At 36.0% G+C, this 14341-nt stretch overlaps 1 long non-coding RNA gene across 1 annotated transcript; it reads left to right on the plus strand.

Annotated features, from left to right (window-relative positions):
• The first annotated feature begins 319 nt into the window (after positions 1-319).
• LOC125722725 (uncharacterized) lies at positions 320-13809 on the plus strand. The gene is made up of 4 exons (XR_007386537.1): positions 320-959; positions 3323-3662; positions 9433-10296; positions 12497-13809. It is a non-coding gene; the product is annotated as an uncharacterized LOC125722725 (long non-coding RNA).
• The last annotated feature ends 532 nt before the right edge of the window (positions 13810-14341 follow it).

Below are 14341 nucleotides of genomic sequence, written 5' to 3' on the forward strand. Positions count from 1 at the left end.
TGGAATGCCAATTGTAAGATAGAATAGCATGTGGTAGGATTAGAATGGGTAAGATAGGATGGAATAGAATAAGGTAGCATATGAACGGCTAAGATATGATAGAATAGAATAAGGTAGGATAGTAATGGCTAAAGGTAATATAGAATAGGATAAGGTAGCATAGGAACGGCTAAGATATGATAGAATATGCTGGTTAGTAAAGAGTAATTTAAGATAGAATAGTATAAGGTAGGATTGGAATGACTAGGGCAAGATAGAATACGATGTGGTAGGATAAGAATGTGTAAGATAGGATAAGGTAGGTTAGGAACGGCTAAGGTATAATATAATCGTATAAGATAGGAACGGCTAAGATAGCATTTGGTAGGATAGCAACGGGTAAGGTAAGATAGAGTAGGATGTGAATATGAAAAGGTAGAATATGAAAAGGTAGGATAGGAATGGCTATGGTATGATAGCATAGGATGTGGTAGCATATGAACGGCTAAGATATTATTGGATAGGATAAGGTAGGATAGGAATGGATAAAGGTAAGATAGAATAGGAGAAGGTAGCATAGGGATGGCTAAGGTAAGATAGAACAGGATAAGGTAGCATAGGAACGGCTAAGATATGATAGAATAAGCTGGTTAGGAAAGAGTAATATAAGATAGAATAGGATAAGGTACGATAGGAACAGCTGAGGTATGATAGAATCGTATAAGATAGGAATGGCTAAGATAGAATTAGGTAGGATAGCAACGGTTAAGCTAAGATAGAATAAGATAAGGTAGGATAAAAATGGCTAAGGTATGATAGAATAGGCCAAGATAGGATAGGAATGGCTAAGGTAAGATTGAATAGGATAAGGTAGGATAGGAATGGTTAAGGTAAGATAGGATAGGATGTTGTAGGATAAGAATGTGTAGGATAGGATAAGATAGGATAGGAACGGCTAAGATATAATAGAATAGGATAAGGTATGATAGAATAGGCCAAGATAGGATAGGAAGGGCGAAGGTAAGATAGAATAGGATAAGGTAGGATAGGAATGGTTAAGGTAAGATAGGATATGATGTGGTAGGATAAGAATGTGTAGGATAGGATAAGATAGGATTGGAACGGCTAAGATATAATAGAATAGGATAAGGTAGGATAGGAATGGTTAAGGTAAGATAGAATAGGATGTGGTAGGATAAGAATGTGTAAGATAGGATAAGGTAGGATAGGAACGGCTTAGATATAATAGAATAGGATAAGGTAGGATAGGAATGCCAATTGTAAGATAGAATAGGATATGGTAGGATTAGAATGTGTAAGATAGGATGGAATAGGATAAGGTAGGAAAGGAACGGGTAAGATATGATAGAAAAGGGTAAGGTAGGATAGGAATGGTTAAGGTAAGATAGGATAGGATGTGGTAGGATAAGAATGTGTAAGATAGGATAAGGTAGGATAGGAACGGCTTAGATATAATAGAATAGGATAAGGTAGGATAGGAATGCCAATTGTAAGATAGAATAGGATATGGTAGGATTAGAATGTGTAAGATAGGATGGAATAGGATAAGGTAGGAAAGGAACGGGTAAGATATGATAGAAAAGGGTAAGGTAGGATAGGAATGGTTAAGGTAAGATAGGATAGGATGTGGTAGGATAAGAATGTGTAGTATAGGATAAGATAGGATAGGAACGGCTAAGATATAATAGAATAGGATAAGGTAGGATAGGATGTGGTAGGATTAGAATGGGTAAGATAGGATGGAATAGGATAAGGTCGGAAAGGAACGGGTAAGATATGATAGAATAGGCTAAGGTAGGATAGGAATGGTTAAGGTAAGATAGAATAGGATGTGGTAGGATAATAATGTGTAAGATAGGATAAGGTAGGACAGGAATGGCTATGATATGATAGAATAGGATAAGGTAGGATAGGAATGCCAATTGTAAGATAGAATAGCATGTGGTAGGATTAGAATGGGTAAGATAGGATGGAATAGAATTAGGTAGCATATGAACGGCTAAGATATGATAGAATACAATAAGGTAGGATAGCAATGGCTAAAGGAAAGATAGAATTGGATAAGGTAGCATAGGAACGGCTAAGATATGATAGAATAAGCTGGTTAGGAAAGAGTAATATAAGATAGAATAGGATAAGGTACGATAGGAACAGCTGAGGTATGATAGAATCGTATAAGATAGGAACGGCTAAGATAGCATTAGGTAGGATAGCAACGGGTAAGCTAAGATAGAATAGGATGTGGTAGGATGAAAATGGCAAAGATATGATAGGATAAGGTGGTATAGGAACGGCTAATATAAGATAGAATAAGATAAGGTAGGATAAAAATGGCTAAGGTATGATAGAATAGGCCAAGATAGGATAGGAATGGCTAAGGTAAGATAGAATAGGATAAGGTAGGATAGGAAAGGTTAAGGTAAGATAGGATAGGATGTGGTAGGATAAGAATGGGTAAGATAGGATGGAATAGGATAAGGTAGGAAAGGAACGGGTAAGATATGATAGTATAGGCTAAGGTAGGATAGGAATGGTTAAGGTAAGATAGAATAGGATAAGGTAGGATAGGAATGCCAATTGTAAGATAGAATAGGATAAGGTAGCATAGGAACGGCTAAGATATGATAGAATAAGCTGGTTAGGAAAGAGTAATATGAGATAGAATAGTATAAGGTAGGATTGGAATGACTAGGGCAAGATAGAATAGGATGTGGTAGGATAAGAATGTGTAAGATAAGATAAGGTAGGTTACGAACGGCTAAGGTATGATATAATCGGATAAGATAGGAACGGCTAAGATAGCATTTGGTTGGATAGCAACGGGTAACGTAAGATAGAGCAGGATGTGGTAGGATAAGAATGGCTAAGATATGATAAAATAGGATAAGGTAGTATAGGAACGGCTAAGATATGAGGGAATAAGCTGGTTTGGAACGGCTAATATGAGACAGAATAAGATAAAATAGGATAGGAATGGCTAAGGTATGATAGAATAGGATGTGGTAGCATATGAACGGCTACGACATTATAGGATAGGATAAGGTAGGATAGGAATGGATAAAGGTAAGATAGAATAGGAGAAGGTAGCATAGGAATGGCTAAGGTAAGATAGAATAGGAGAAGGTAGCATAGGAACGGCTAAGATATGATAGAATAAGCTGGTTAGGAAAGAGTAATATAAGATAGAATAGGATATGGTACGATAGGAACAGCTGAGGTATGATAGAATCGTATAAGATAGGAACGGCTAAGATAGAATTAGGTAGGATAGCAACGGTTAAGCTAAGATAGAATAAGATAAGGTAGGATAAAAATGGCTAAGGTATGATAGAATAGGCCAAGATAGGATAGGAATGGCTAAGGTAAGATTGAATAGGATAAGGTAGGATAGGAATGGTTAAGGTAAGATAGGATAGGATGTTGTAGGATAAGAATGTGTAGGATAGGATAAGATAGGATAGGAACGGCTAAGATATAATAGAATAGGATAAGGTATGATAGAATAGGCCAAGATAGGATAGGAATGGCGAAGGTAAGATAGAATAGGATAAGGTAGGATAGGAATGGTTAAGGTAAGATAGGATATGATGTGGTAGGATAAGAATGTGTAGGATAGGATAAGATAGGATTGGAACGGCTAAGATATAATAGAATAGGATAAGGTAGGATAGGAATGGTTAAGGTAAGATAGAATAGGATGTGGTAGGATAAGAATGTGTAAGATAGGATAAGGTAGGATTGGAACGGCTTAGATATAATAGAATAGGATAAGGTAGGATAGGAATGCCAATTGTAAGATAGAATAGGATATGGTAGGATTAGAATGTGTAAGATAGGATGGAATAGGATAAGGTAGGAAAGGAACGGGTAAGATATGATAGAAAAGGGTAAGGTAGGATAGGAATGGTTAAGGTAAGATAGGATAGGATGTGGTAGGATAAGAATGTGTAAGATAGGATAAGGTAGGATAGGAACGGCTAAGATATAAAAGAATAGGATAAGGTAGAATAGGAATGCCAATTGTAAGATAGAATAGCATGTGGTAGGATTAGAATGGGTAAGATAGGATGGAATAGAATAAGGTAGCATATGAACGGCTAAGATATGATAGAATAGAATAAGGTAGGATAGCAATGGCTGAAGGTAATATAGAATAGGATAAGGTAGCATAGGAACGGCTAAGATATGATAGAATATGCTGGTTAGTAAAGAGTAATTTAAGATAGAATAGTATAAGGTAGGATAGGAACAGCTGAGGTATTATAGAATCGTATAAGATAGGAACGGCTAAGATAGAATTAGGTAGGATAGCAACGGGTAAGCTAAGATAGAATAGGATGTGGTAGGATGAAAATTGCTAAGGTATGATAGAATAGGCCAAGATAGGATAGGAATGGCTAAGGTAAGATAGAATAGGATAAGGTAGCATAGGAATGGTTAAGTTAAGATAGGATATGATGTGGTAGGATAAGAATGTGTAGGATAGGATAAGATAGGATAGGAACGGCTAAGATATGATAGAATATGCTGGTTAGTAAAGAGTAATTTAATATAGAATAGTATTAGGTAGGATTGGAATGACTAGGGCAAGATAGAATAGGATGTGGTAGGATAAGAATGTGTAAGATAGGATGGAATAGGATGAGGTAGGAAAGGAACGGGTAAGATATGATAGAATAGGATAAGGTAGCATAGGAACGGATAAGATATGATAGAATATGCTGGTTAGGAAAGAGTAATTTGAGATAGAATAGTATAAGGTAGGATTGGAATGACTAGGGCAAGATAGAATAGGATGTGGTAGGATAAGAATGTGTAAGATAGGATAAGGTAGGTTAGGAACGGCTAAGGTATGATATAATCGGATTAAATAGGAACGGCTAAGAGCATTAGGTACGATAGCAACGGGTAAGCTAAGATTGAATAGGATATGGTACGATGAAAATGGCAAAGGCATGATAGGATAAGGTAGTATAGGAACGGCTAATATGAGATAGAATAAGATAAGATAGGATAAAAATGGCTAAGGTATGATAGAATAGGCCAAGATAGGATAGGAATGGCTAAGGTAAGATAGAATAGGATAAGGTAGGATAGGAATGGTTAAGGTAAGATAGGATAGAATGTTGTAGGATAAGAATGTGTAGGATAGGATAAGATAGGATAGGAACGGCTAAGATATAATAGAATAGGATAAGATAGGATAGGAATGCCAAATGTAAGATAGAATAGGATGTGGTTGGATTAGAATGGGTAAGATAGGATGGAATAGGATAAGGTAGGAAAGGAACGGGTAAGATATGATAGAATAGGTTAAGGTAGGATAGGAATGGTTAAGATAGGATAGGATGTAGTAGGATAAGAATGTGTAGGATAGGATAAGATAGGATAGGAACGGCTAAGATATAAAAGAATAGGATAAGGTAGGATAGGAATGCCAATTGTAAGATAGAATAGCATGTGGTTGGATTAGAATGGGTAAGATAGGATGGAATAGAATAAGGTAGCATATGAACGGCTAAGATATGATAGAATAGAATAAGGTACGATAGCAATGGCTAAAGGTAAGATAGAATAGGATAAGGTAGCATAGGAACGGCTAAGATATGATAAAATAAGCTGGTTAGGAAAGAGTAATATGAGATAGAATAGCATAAGGTAGGATTGGAATGACTAGGGCAAGATATAATAGGATGTGGTAGGATAAGAATGTGTAGGATAGGATAAGATAGGATAGGAACGGCTAAGATATAAAAGAATAGGATAAGGTAGGATAGGAATGCCAATTGTAAGATAGAATAGCATGTGTTAGGATTAGAATGGGTAAGATAGGATGGAATAGAATAAGGTAGGAAAGGAACGGGTAAGATATGATAGAAAAGGGTAAGGTAGGATAGGAATGGTTAAGGTAAGATAGAATAGGATGTGGTAGGATAAGAATGTGTAAGATAGGATAAGGTAGGATAGGAACGGCTAAGATATGATAGAATAGGATAAGGTAGGATAGGAATGCCAATTGCAAGATAGAATAGAATAAGGTAGGATAGCAATGGCTAAAGGTAAGATAGAATAGGATAAGGTAGCATAGGAACGGCTAAGATATGATAGAATATGCTGGTTAGTAAAGAGTAATTTAAGATAGAATAGTATAAGGTAGGATTGGAATGCCAATTGTAAGATAGAATAGCATGTGGTAGGATTAGAATGGGTAAGATAGGATGGAATAGAATAAGGTAGCATATGAACGGCTAAGATATGATAGAATAGAATAAGGTAGGATAGTAATGGCTAAAGGTAATATAGAATAGGATAAGGTAGCATAGGAACGGCTAAGATATGATAGAATATGCTGGTTAGTAAAGAGTAATTTAAGATAGAATAGTATAAGGTAGGATAGGAATGGTTAAGGTAAGATAGGATATGATGTGGTAGGATAAGAATGTGTAGGATAGGATAAGATAGGATTGGAACGGCTAAGATATAATAGAATAGGATAAGGTAGGATAGGAATGGTTAAGGTAAGATAGGATAGGATGTGGTAGGATAAGAATGTGTAAGATAGTATAAGGTAGGGTAGGAACGGCTAAGATATAAAAGAATAGGATAAGGTAGGATAGGAATGCCAATTGTAAGATAGAATAGCATGTGGTAGGATTAGAATGGGTAAGATAGGATGGAATAGAATAAGGTAGCATATGAACGGCTAAGATATGATAGAATAGAATAAGGTAGGATAGCAATGGCTGAAGGTAATATAGAATAGGATAAGGTAGCATAGGAACGGCTAAGATATGATAGAATATGCTGGTTAGTAAAGAGTAATTTAAGATAGAATAGTATAAGGTAGGATAGGAACAGCTGAGGTATTATAGAATCGTATAAGATAGGAACGGCTAAGATAGAATTAGGTGGGATAGCAACGGGTAAGCTAAGATAGAATAGGATGTGGTAGGATGAAAATGGCTAAGGTATGATAGAATAGGCCAAGATAGGATAGGAATGGCTAAGGTAAGATAGAATAGGATAAGGTAGCATAGGAATGGTTAAGGTAAGATAGGATATGATGTGGTAGGATAAGAATGTGTAGGATAGGATAAGATAGGATAGGAACGGCTAAGATATGATAGAATATGCTGGTTAGTAAAGAGTAATTTAAGATAGAATAGTATAAGGTAGGATTGGAATGCCAATTGTAAGATAGAATAGCATGTGGTAGGATTAGAATGGGTAAGATAGGATGGAATAGAATAAGGTAGCATATGAACGGCTAAGATATGATAGAATAGAATAAGGTAGGATAGTAATGGCTAAAGGTAATATAGAATAGGATAAGGTAGCATAGGAACGGCTAAGATATGATAGAATATGCTGGTTAGTAAAGAGTAATTTAAGATAGAATAGTATAAGGTAGGTTTGGAATGACTAGGGCAAGATAGAATACGATGTGGTAGGATAAGAATGTGTAAGATAGGATAAGGTAGGTTAGGAACGGCTAAGGTATGATATAATCGTATAAGATAGGAACGGCTAAGATAGCATTTGGTAGGATAGCAACGGGTAAGGTAAGATAGAGTAGGATGTGAATATGAAAAGGTAGAATATGAAAAGGTAGGATAGGAATGGCTATGGTATGATAGCATAGGATGTGGTAGCATATGAACGGCTAAGATATTATTGGATAGGATAAGGTAGGATAGGAATGGATAAAGGTAAGATAGAATAGGAGAAGGTAGCATAGGGATGGCTAAGGTAAGATAGAACAGGATAAGGTAGCATAGGAACGGCTAAGATATGATAGAATAAGCTGGTTAGGAAAGAGTAATATAAGATAGAATAGGATAAGGTACGATAGGAACAGCTGAGGTATGATAGAATCGTATAAGATAGGAATGGCTAAGATAGAATTAGGTAGGATAGCAACGGTTAAGCTAAGATAGAATAAGATAAGGTAGGATAAAAATGGCTAAGGTATGATAGAATAGGCCAAGCTAGGATAGGAATGGCTAAGGTAAGATTGAATAGGATAAGGTAGGATAGGAATGGTTAAGGTAAGATAGGATAGGATGTTGTAGGATAAGAATGTGTAGGATAGGATAAGATAGGATAGGAACGGCTAAGATATAATAGAATAGGATAAGGTATGATAGAATAGGCCAAGATAGGATAGGAATGGCGAAGGTAAGATAGAATAGGATAAGGTAGGATAGGAATGGTTAAGGTAAGATAGGTCATGATGTGGTAGGATAAGAATGTGTAGGATAGGATAAGATAGGATTGGAACGGCTAAGATATAATAGAATAGGATAAGGTAGGATAGGAATGGTTAAGGTAAGATAGAATAGGATGTGGTAGGATAAGAATGTGTAAGATAGGATAAGGTAGGATAGGAACGGCTTAGATATAATAGAATAGGATAAGGTAGGATAGGAATGCCAATTGTAAGATAGAATAGGATATGGTAGGATTAGAATGTGTAAGATAGGATGGAATAGGATAAGGTAGGAAAGGAACGGGTAAGATATGATAGAAAAGGGTAAGGTAGGATAGGAATGGTTAAGGTAAGATAGGATAGGATGTGGTAGGATAAGAATGTGTAAGATAGGATAAGGTAGGATAGGAACGGCTTAGATATAATAGAATAGGATAAGGTAGGATAGGAATGCCAATTGTAAGATAGAATAGGATATGGTAGGATTAGAATGTGTAAGATAGGATGGAATAGGATAAGGTAGGAAAGGAACGGGTAAGATATGATAGAAAAGGGTAAGGTAGGATAGGAATGGTTAAGGTAAGATAGGATAGGATGTGGTAGGATAAGAATGTGTAGTATAGGATAAGATAGGATAGGAACGGCTAAGATATTATAGGATAGGATAAGGTAGGATAGCAATGGCTGAAGGTAATATAGAATAGGATAAGGTAGCATAGGAACGGCTAAGATATGATAGAATATGCTGGTTAGTAAAGAGTAATTTAAGATAGATTAGTATAAGGTAGGATAGGAACAGCTGAGGTATTATAGAATCGTATAAGATAGGAACGGCTAAGATAGAATTAGGTGGGATAGCAACGGGTAAGCTAAGATAGAATAGGATGTGGTAGGATGAAAATGGCTAAGGTATGATAGAATAGGCCAAGATAGGATAGGAATGGCTAAGGTAAGATAGAATAGGATAAGGTAGCATAGGAATGGTTAAGGTAAGATAGGATATGATGTGGTAGGATAAGAATGTGTAGGATAGGATAAGATAGGATAGGAACGGCTAAGATATGATAGAATATGCTGGTTAGTAAAGAGTAATTTAATATAGAATAGTATTAGGTAGGATTGGAATGACTAGGGCAAGATAGAATAGGATGTGGTAGGATAAGAATGTGTAAGATAGGATAAGATAGGATAGGAACGGCTAAGATATAATAGAATAGGATAAGGTATGATAGGAATGCCAATTGTAAGATAGAATAGGATGTGGTAGGATTAGAATGGGTAAGATAGGATGGAATAGGATTAGGTAGGAAAGGAACGGGTAAGATATGATAGAATAGGATAAGGTAGCATAGGAACGGATAAGATATGATAGAATATGCTGGTTAGGAAAGAGTAATTTGAGATAGAATAGTATAAGGTAGGATTGGAATGACTAGGGCAAGATAGAATAGGATGTGGTAGGATAAGAATGTATAAGATAGGATAAGGTAGGTTAGGAACGGCTAAGGTATGATATAATCGGATTAGATAGGAACGGCTAAGATAGCATTAGGTACGATAGCAACGGGTAAGCTAAGATAGAATAGGGTTTGCTAGGATGAAAATGGCAAAGACATGATAGGATAAGGTAGTATAGGAACGGCTAATATGAGATAGAATAAGATAAGGTAGGATAAAAATGGCTAAGGTATGATAGAATAGGCCAAGATAGGATAGGAATGGCTAAGGTAAGATATAATAGGATAAGGTAGGATAGGAATGGTTAAGGTAAGATAGGATTGGATGTTGTAGGATAAGAATGTGTAGGATAGGATAAGATAGGATAGGAACGGCTAAGATATAATAGAATAGGATAAGGTATGATAGGAATGCCAATTTTAAGATAGAATAGGATGTGGTAGGATTAGAATGGGTAAGATAGGATGGAATAGGATGAGGTAGGAAAGGAACGGGTAAGATATGATAGAATAGGGTAAGGTAGGATAGGAATGGTTAAGGTAAGATGGAATCGGATGTGGTCGGATAAGAATGTGTAAGATAGAATAAGGTAGGATAGGAACGGCTAAGATATGATAGAATAGGATAAGGTAGGATAGGAATGCCAATTGTAAGATAGAATAGCATGTGGTTGGATTAGAATGGGTAAGATAGGATGGAATAGAATAAGGTAGTATATTAACGGCTAAGATATGATAGAATAGAATAAGGTACGATAGCAATGGCTAAAGGTAAGATAGAATAGGATAAGGTAGCATAGGAACGGCTAAGATATGATAAAATAAGCTGGTTAGGAAAGAGTAATATGAGATAGAATAGTATAAGGTAGGATTGGAATGACTAGGGCAAGATAGCATAGGATGTGGTAGGATAAGAATGTGTAAGATAGGATAAGATAGGTTAGGAACGGCTAAGGTATGATATAATCGGATAAGATAGGAACGGCTAAGATAGCATTAGGTAGGATAGTAACGGGTAAGGTAAGATAGAGTAGGATGTGGTAGGATTAGAATGGGTAAGATAGGATGGAATAGGATAAGGTAGGAAAGGAACGGGTAAGATATGATAGAATAGGTTAAGGTAGGATAGGAATGGTTAAGGTAAGATAGGATAGGATGTAGTAGGATAAGAATGTGTAGGATAGGATAAGATAGGATAGGAACGGCTAAGATATAAAAGAATAGGATAAGGTAGGATAGGAATGCCAATTGTAAGATAGAATAGCATGTGGTTGGATTAGAATGGGTAAGATAGGATGGAATAGAATAAGGTAGCATATGAACGGCTAAGATATGATAGAATAGAATAAGGTACGATAGCAATGGCTAAAGGTAAGATAGAATAGGATAAGGTAGCATAGGAACGGCTAAGATATGATAAAATAAGCTGGTTAGGAAAGAGTAATATGAGACAGAATAGTATAAGGTAGGATTGGAATGACTAGGGCAAGATATAATAGGATGTGGTAGGATAAGAATGTGTAGGATAGGATAAGATAGGATAGGAACGGCTAAGATATAAAAGAATAGGATAAGGTAGGATAGGAATGCCAATTGTAAGATAGAATAGCATGTGTTAGGATTAGAATGGGTAAGATAGGATGGAATAGAATAAGGTAGGAAAGGAATGGTTAAGGTAAGATAGAATAGGATGTGGTAGGATAAGAATGTGTAAGATAGGATAAGGTAGGATAGGAACGGCTAAGATATGATAGAATAGGATAAGGTAGGATAGGAATGCCAATTGCAAGATAGAATAGAATAAGGTAGGATAGCAATGGCTAAAGGTAAGATAGAATAGGATAAGGTAGCATAGGAACGGCTAAGATATGATAGAATATGCTGGTTAGTAAAGAGTAATTTAAGATAGAATAGTATAAGGTAGGATTGGAATGCCAATTGTAAGATAGAATAGCATGTGGTAGGATTAGAATGGGTAAGATAGGATGGAATAGAATAAGGTAGCATATGAACGGCTAAGATATGATAGAATAGAATAAGGCAGCATATGAACGGCTAAGATATGATAGAATAGAATAAGGTAGGATAGCAATGGCTGAAGGTAATATAGAATAGGATAAGGTAGCATAGGAACGGCTAAGATATGATAGAATATGCTGGTTAGTAAAGAGTAATTTAAGATAGAATAGGATAAGGTACGATAGGAACAGCTGAGGTATGATAGAATCGTATAAGATAGGAATGGCTAAGATAGAATTAGGTAGGATAGCAACGGTTAAGCTAAGATAGAATAAGATAAGGTAGGATAAAAATGGCTAAGGTATGATAGAATAGGCCAAGATAGGATAGGAATGGCTAAGGTAAGATTGAATAGGATAAGGTAGGATAGGAATGGTTAAGGTAAGATAGGATATGATGTGGTAGGATAAGAATGTGTAGGATAGGATAAGATAGGATTGGAACGGCTAAGATATAATAGAATAGGATAAGGTAGGATAGGAATGGTTAAGGTAAGATAGAATAGGATGTGGTAGGATAAGAATGTGTAAGATAGGATAAGGTAGGATAGGAACGGCTTAGATATAATAGAATAGGATAAGGTAGGATAGGAATGCCAATTGTAAGATAGAATAGGATATGGTAGGATTAGAATGTGTAAGATAGGATGGAATAGGATAAGGTAGGAAAGGAACGGGTAAGATATGATAGAAAAGGGTAAGGTAGGATAGGAATGGTTAAGGTAAGATAGGATAGGATGTGGTAGGATAAGAATGTGTAAGATAGGATAAGGTAGGATAGGAACGGCTAAGATATAAAAGAATAGGATAAGGTAGGATAGGAATGCCAATTGTAAGATAGAATAGCATGTGGTAGGATTAGAATGGGTAAGATAGGATGGAATAGAATAAGGTAGCATATGAACGGCTAAGATATGATAGAATAGAATAAGGTAGGATAGCAATGGCTGAAGGTAATATAGAATAGGATTAGGTAGCATAGGAACGGCTAAGATATGATAGAATATGCTGGTTAGTAAGGAGTAATTTAAGATAGAATAGTATAAGGTAGGATAGGAACAGCTGAGGTATTATAGAATCGTATAAGATAGGAACGGCTAAGATAGAATTAGGTAGGATAGCAACGGGTAAGCTAAGATAGAATAGGATGTGGTAGGATGAAAATGGCTAAGGTATGATAGAATAGGCCAAGATAGGATAGGAATGGCTAAGGTAAGATTGAATAGGATAAGGTAGCATAGGAATGGTTAAGGTAAGATAGGATATGATGTGGTAGGATAAGAATGTGTAGGATAGGATAAGATAGGATAGGAACGGCTAAGATATAATAGAATAGGATAAGGTATGATAGGAATGCCAATTTTAAGATAGAATAGGATGTGGTAGGATTAGAATGGGTAAGATAGGATGGAATAGGATGAGGTAGGAAAGGAACGGGTAAGATATGATAGAATAGGGTAAGGTAGGATAGGAATGGTTAAGGTAAGATGGAATCGGATGTGGTCGGATAAGAATGTGTAAGATAGAATAAGGTAGGATAGGAACGGCTAAGATATGATAGAATAGGATAAGGTAGGATAGGAATGCCAATTGTAAGATAGAATAGCATGTGGTTGGATTAGAATGGGTAAGATAGGATGGAATAGAATAAGGTAGTATATGAACGGCTAAGATATGATAGAATAGAATAAGGTACGATAGCAATGGCTAAAGGTAAGATAGAATAGGATAAGGTAGCATAGGAACGGCTAAGATATGATAAAATAAGCTGGTTAGGAAAGAGTAATATGAGATAGAATAGTATAAGGTAGGATTGGAATGACTAGGGCAAGATAGAATAGGATGTGGTAGGATAAGAATGTGTAAGATAGGATAAGATAGGTTAGGAACGGCTAAGGTATGATATAATCGGATAAGATAGGAACGGCTAAGATAGCATTAGGTAGGATAGTAACGGGTAAGGTAAGAGAGTAGGATGTGGTAGGATAAGAATGGCTAAGATTTGATAAAATAGGATAAGGTAGTATAGGAACGGTTAAGATATGAGGGAATAAGCTGGTTTGGAACGGCTAATATAAGACAGAATATGATAAGGTAGGATAGGAATGGCTAAGGTATGATAGAATAGGATGTGGTAGCATATAAACGGCTAAGACATTATAGGATAGGATAAGGTAGGATAGGAATGGATAAAGGTAAGATAGAATAGGATAAGGTAGCATAGGAACGGCTAAGATATGATAGAATAAGCTGGTTAGGAAAGAGTAATATAAGATAGAATAGGATAAGGTACGATAGGAACAGCTGAGGTATGATAGAATCGTATAAGATAGGAACGGCTAAGATAGCATTTGGTAGGATAGCAACGGGTATGCTAAGATAGAATAGGATTTGGTAGGATGAAAATGGCAAAGATATGATAGGATAAGGTAGTATAGGAACGGCTAATATAAGATAGAATTAGATAAGGTAGGATAAAAATGGCTAAGGTATGATAGAATAGTCCAAGATAGGATAGGAATGGCTAAGGTAAGATAGAATAGGATTATGTAGGATAAGAATGTGTAGGATAGGATAAGATAGGATAGGAACGGCTAAGATATAATAGAGTAGGATAAGGTAGGATAGGAATGCCAATTGTAAGATAGAATAGGATG

Source organism: Brienomyrus brachyistius, unplaced genomic scaffold (assembly GCF_023856365.1).
Source record: "Brienomyrus brachyistius isolate T26 unplaced genomic scaffold, BBRACH_0.4 scaffold41, whole genome shotgun sequence".
Classification (NCBI taxonomy): Eukaryota; Metazoa; Chordata; class Actinopteri; order Osteoglossiformes; family Mormyridae; genus Brienomyrus; species Brienomyrus brachyistius.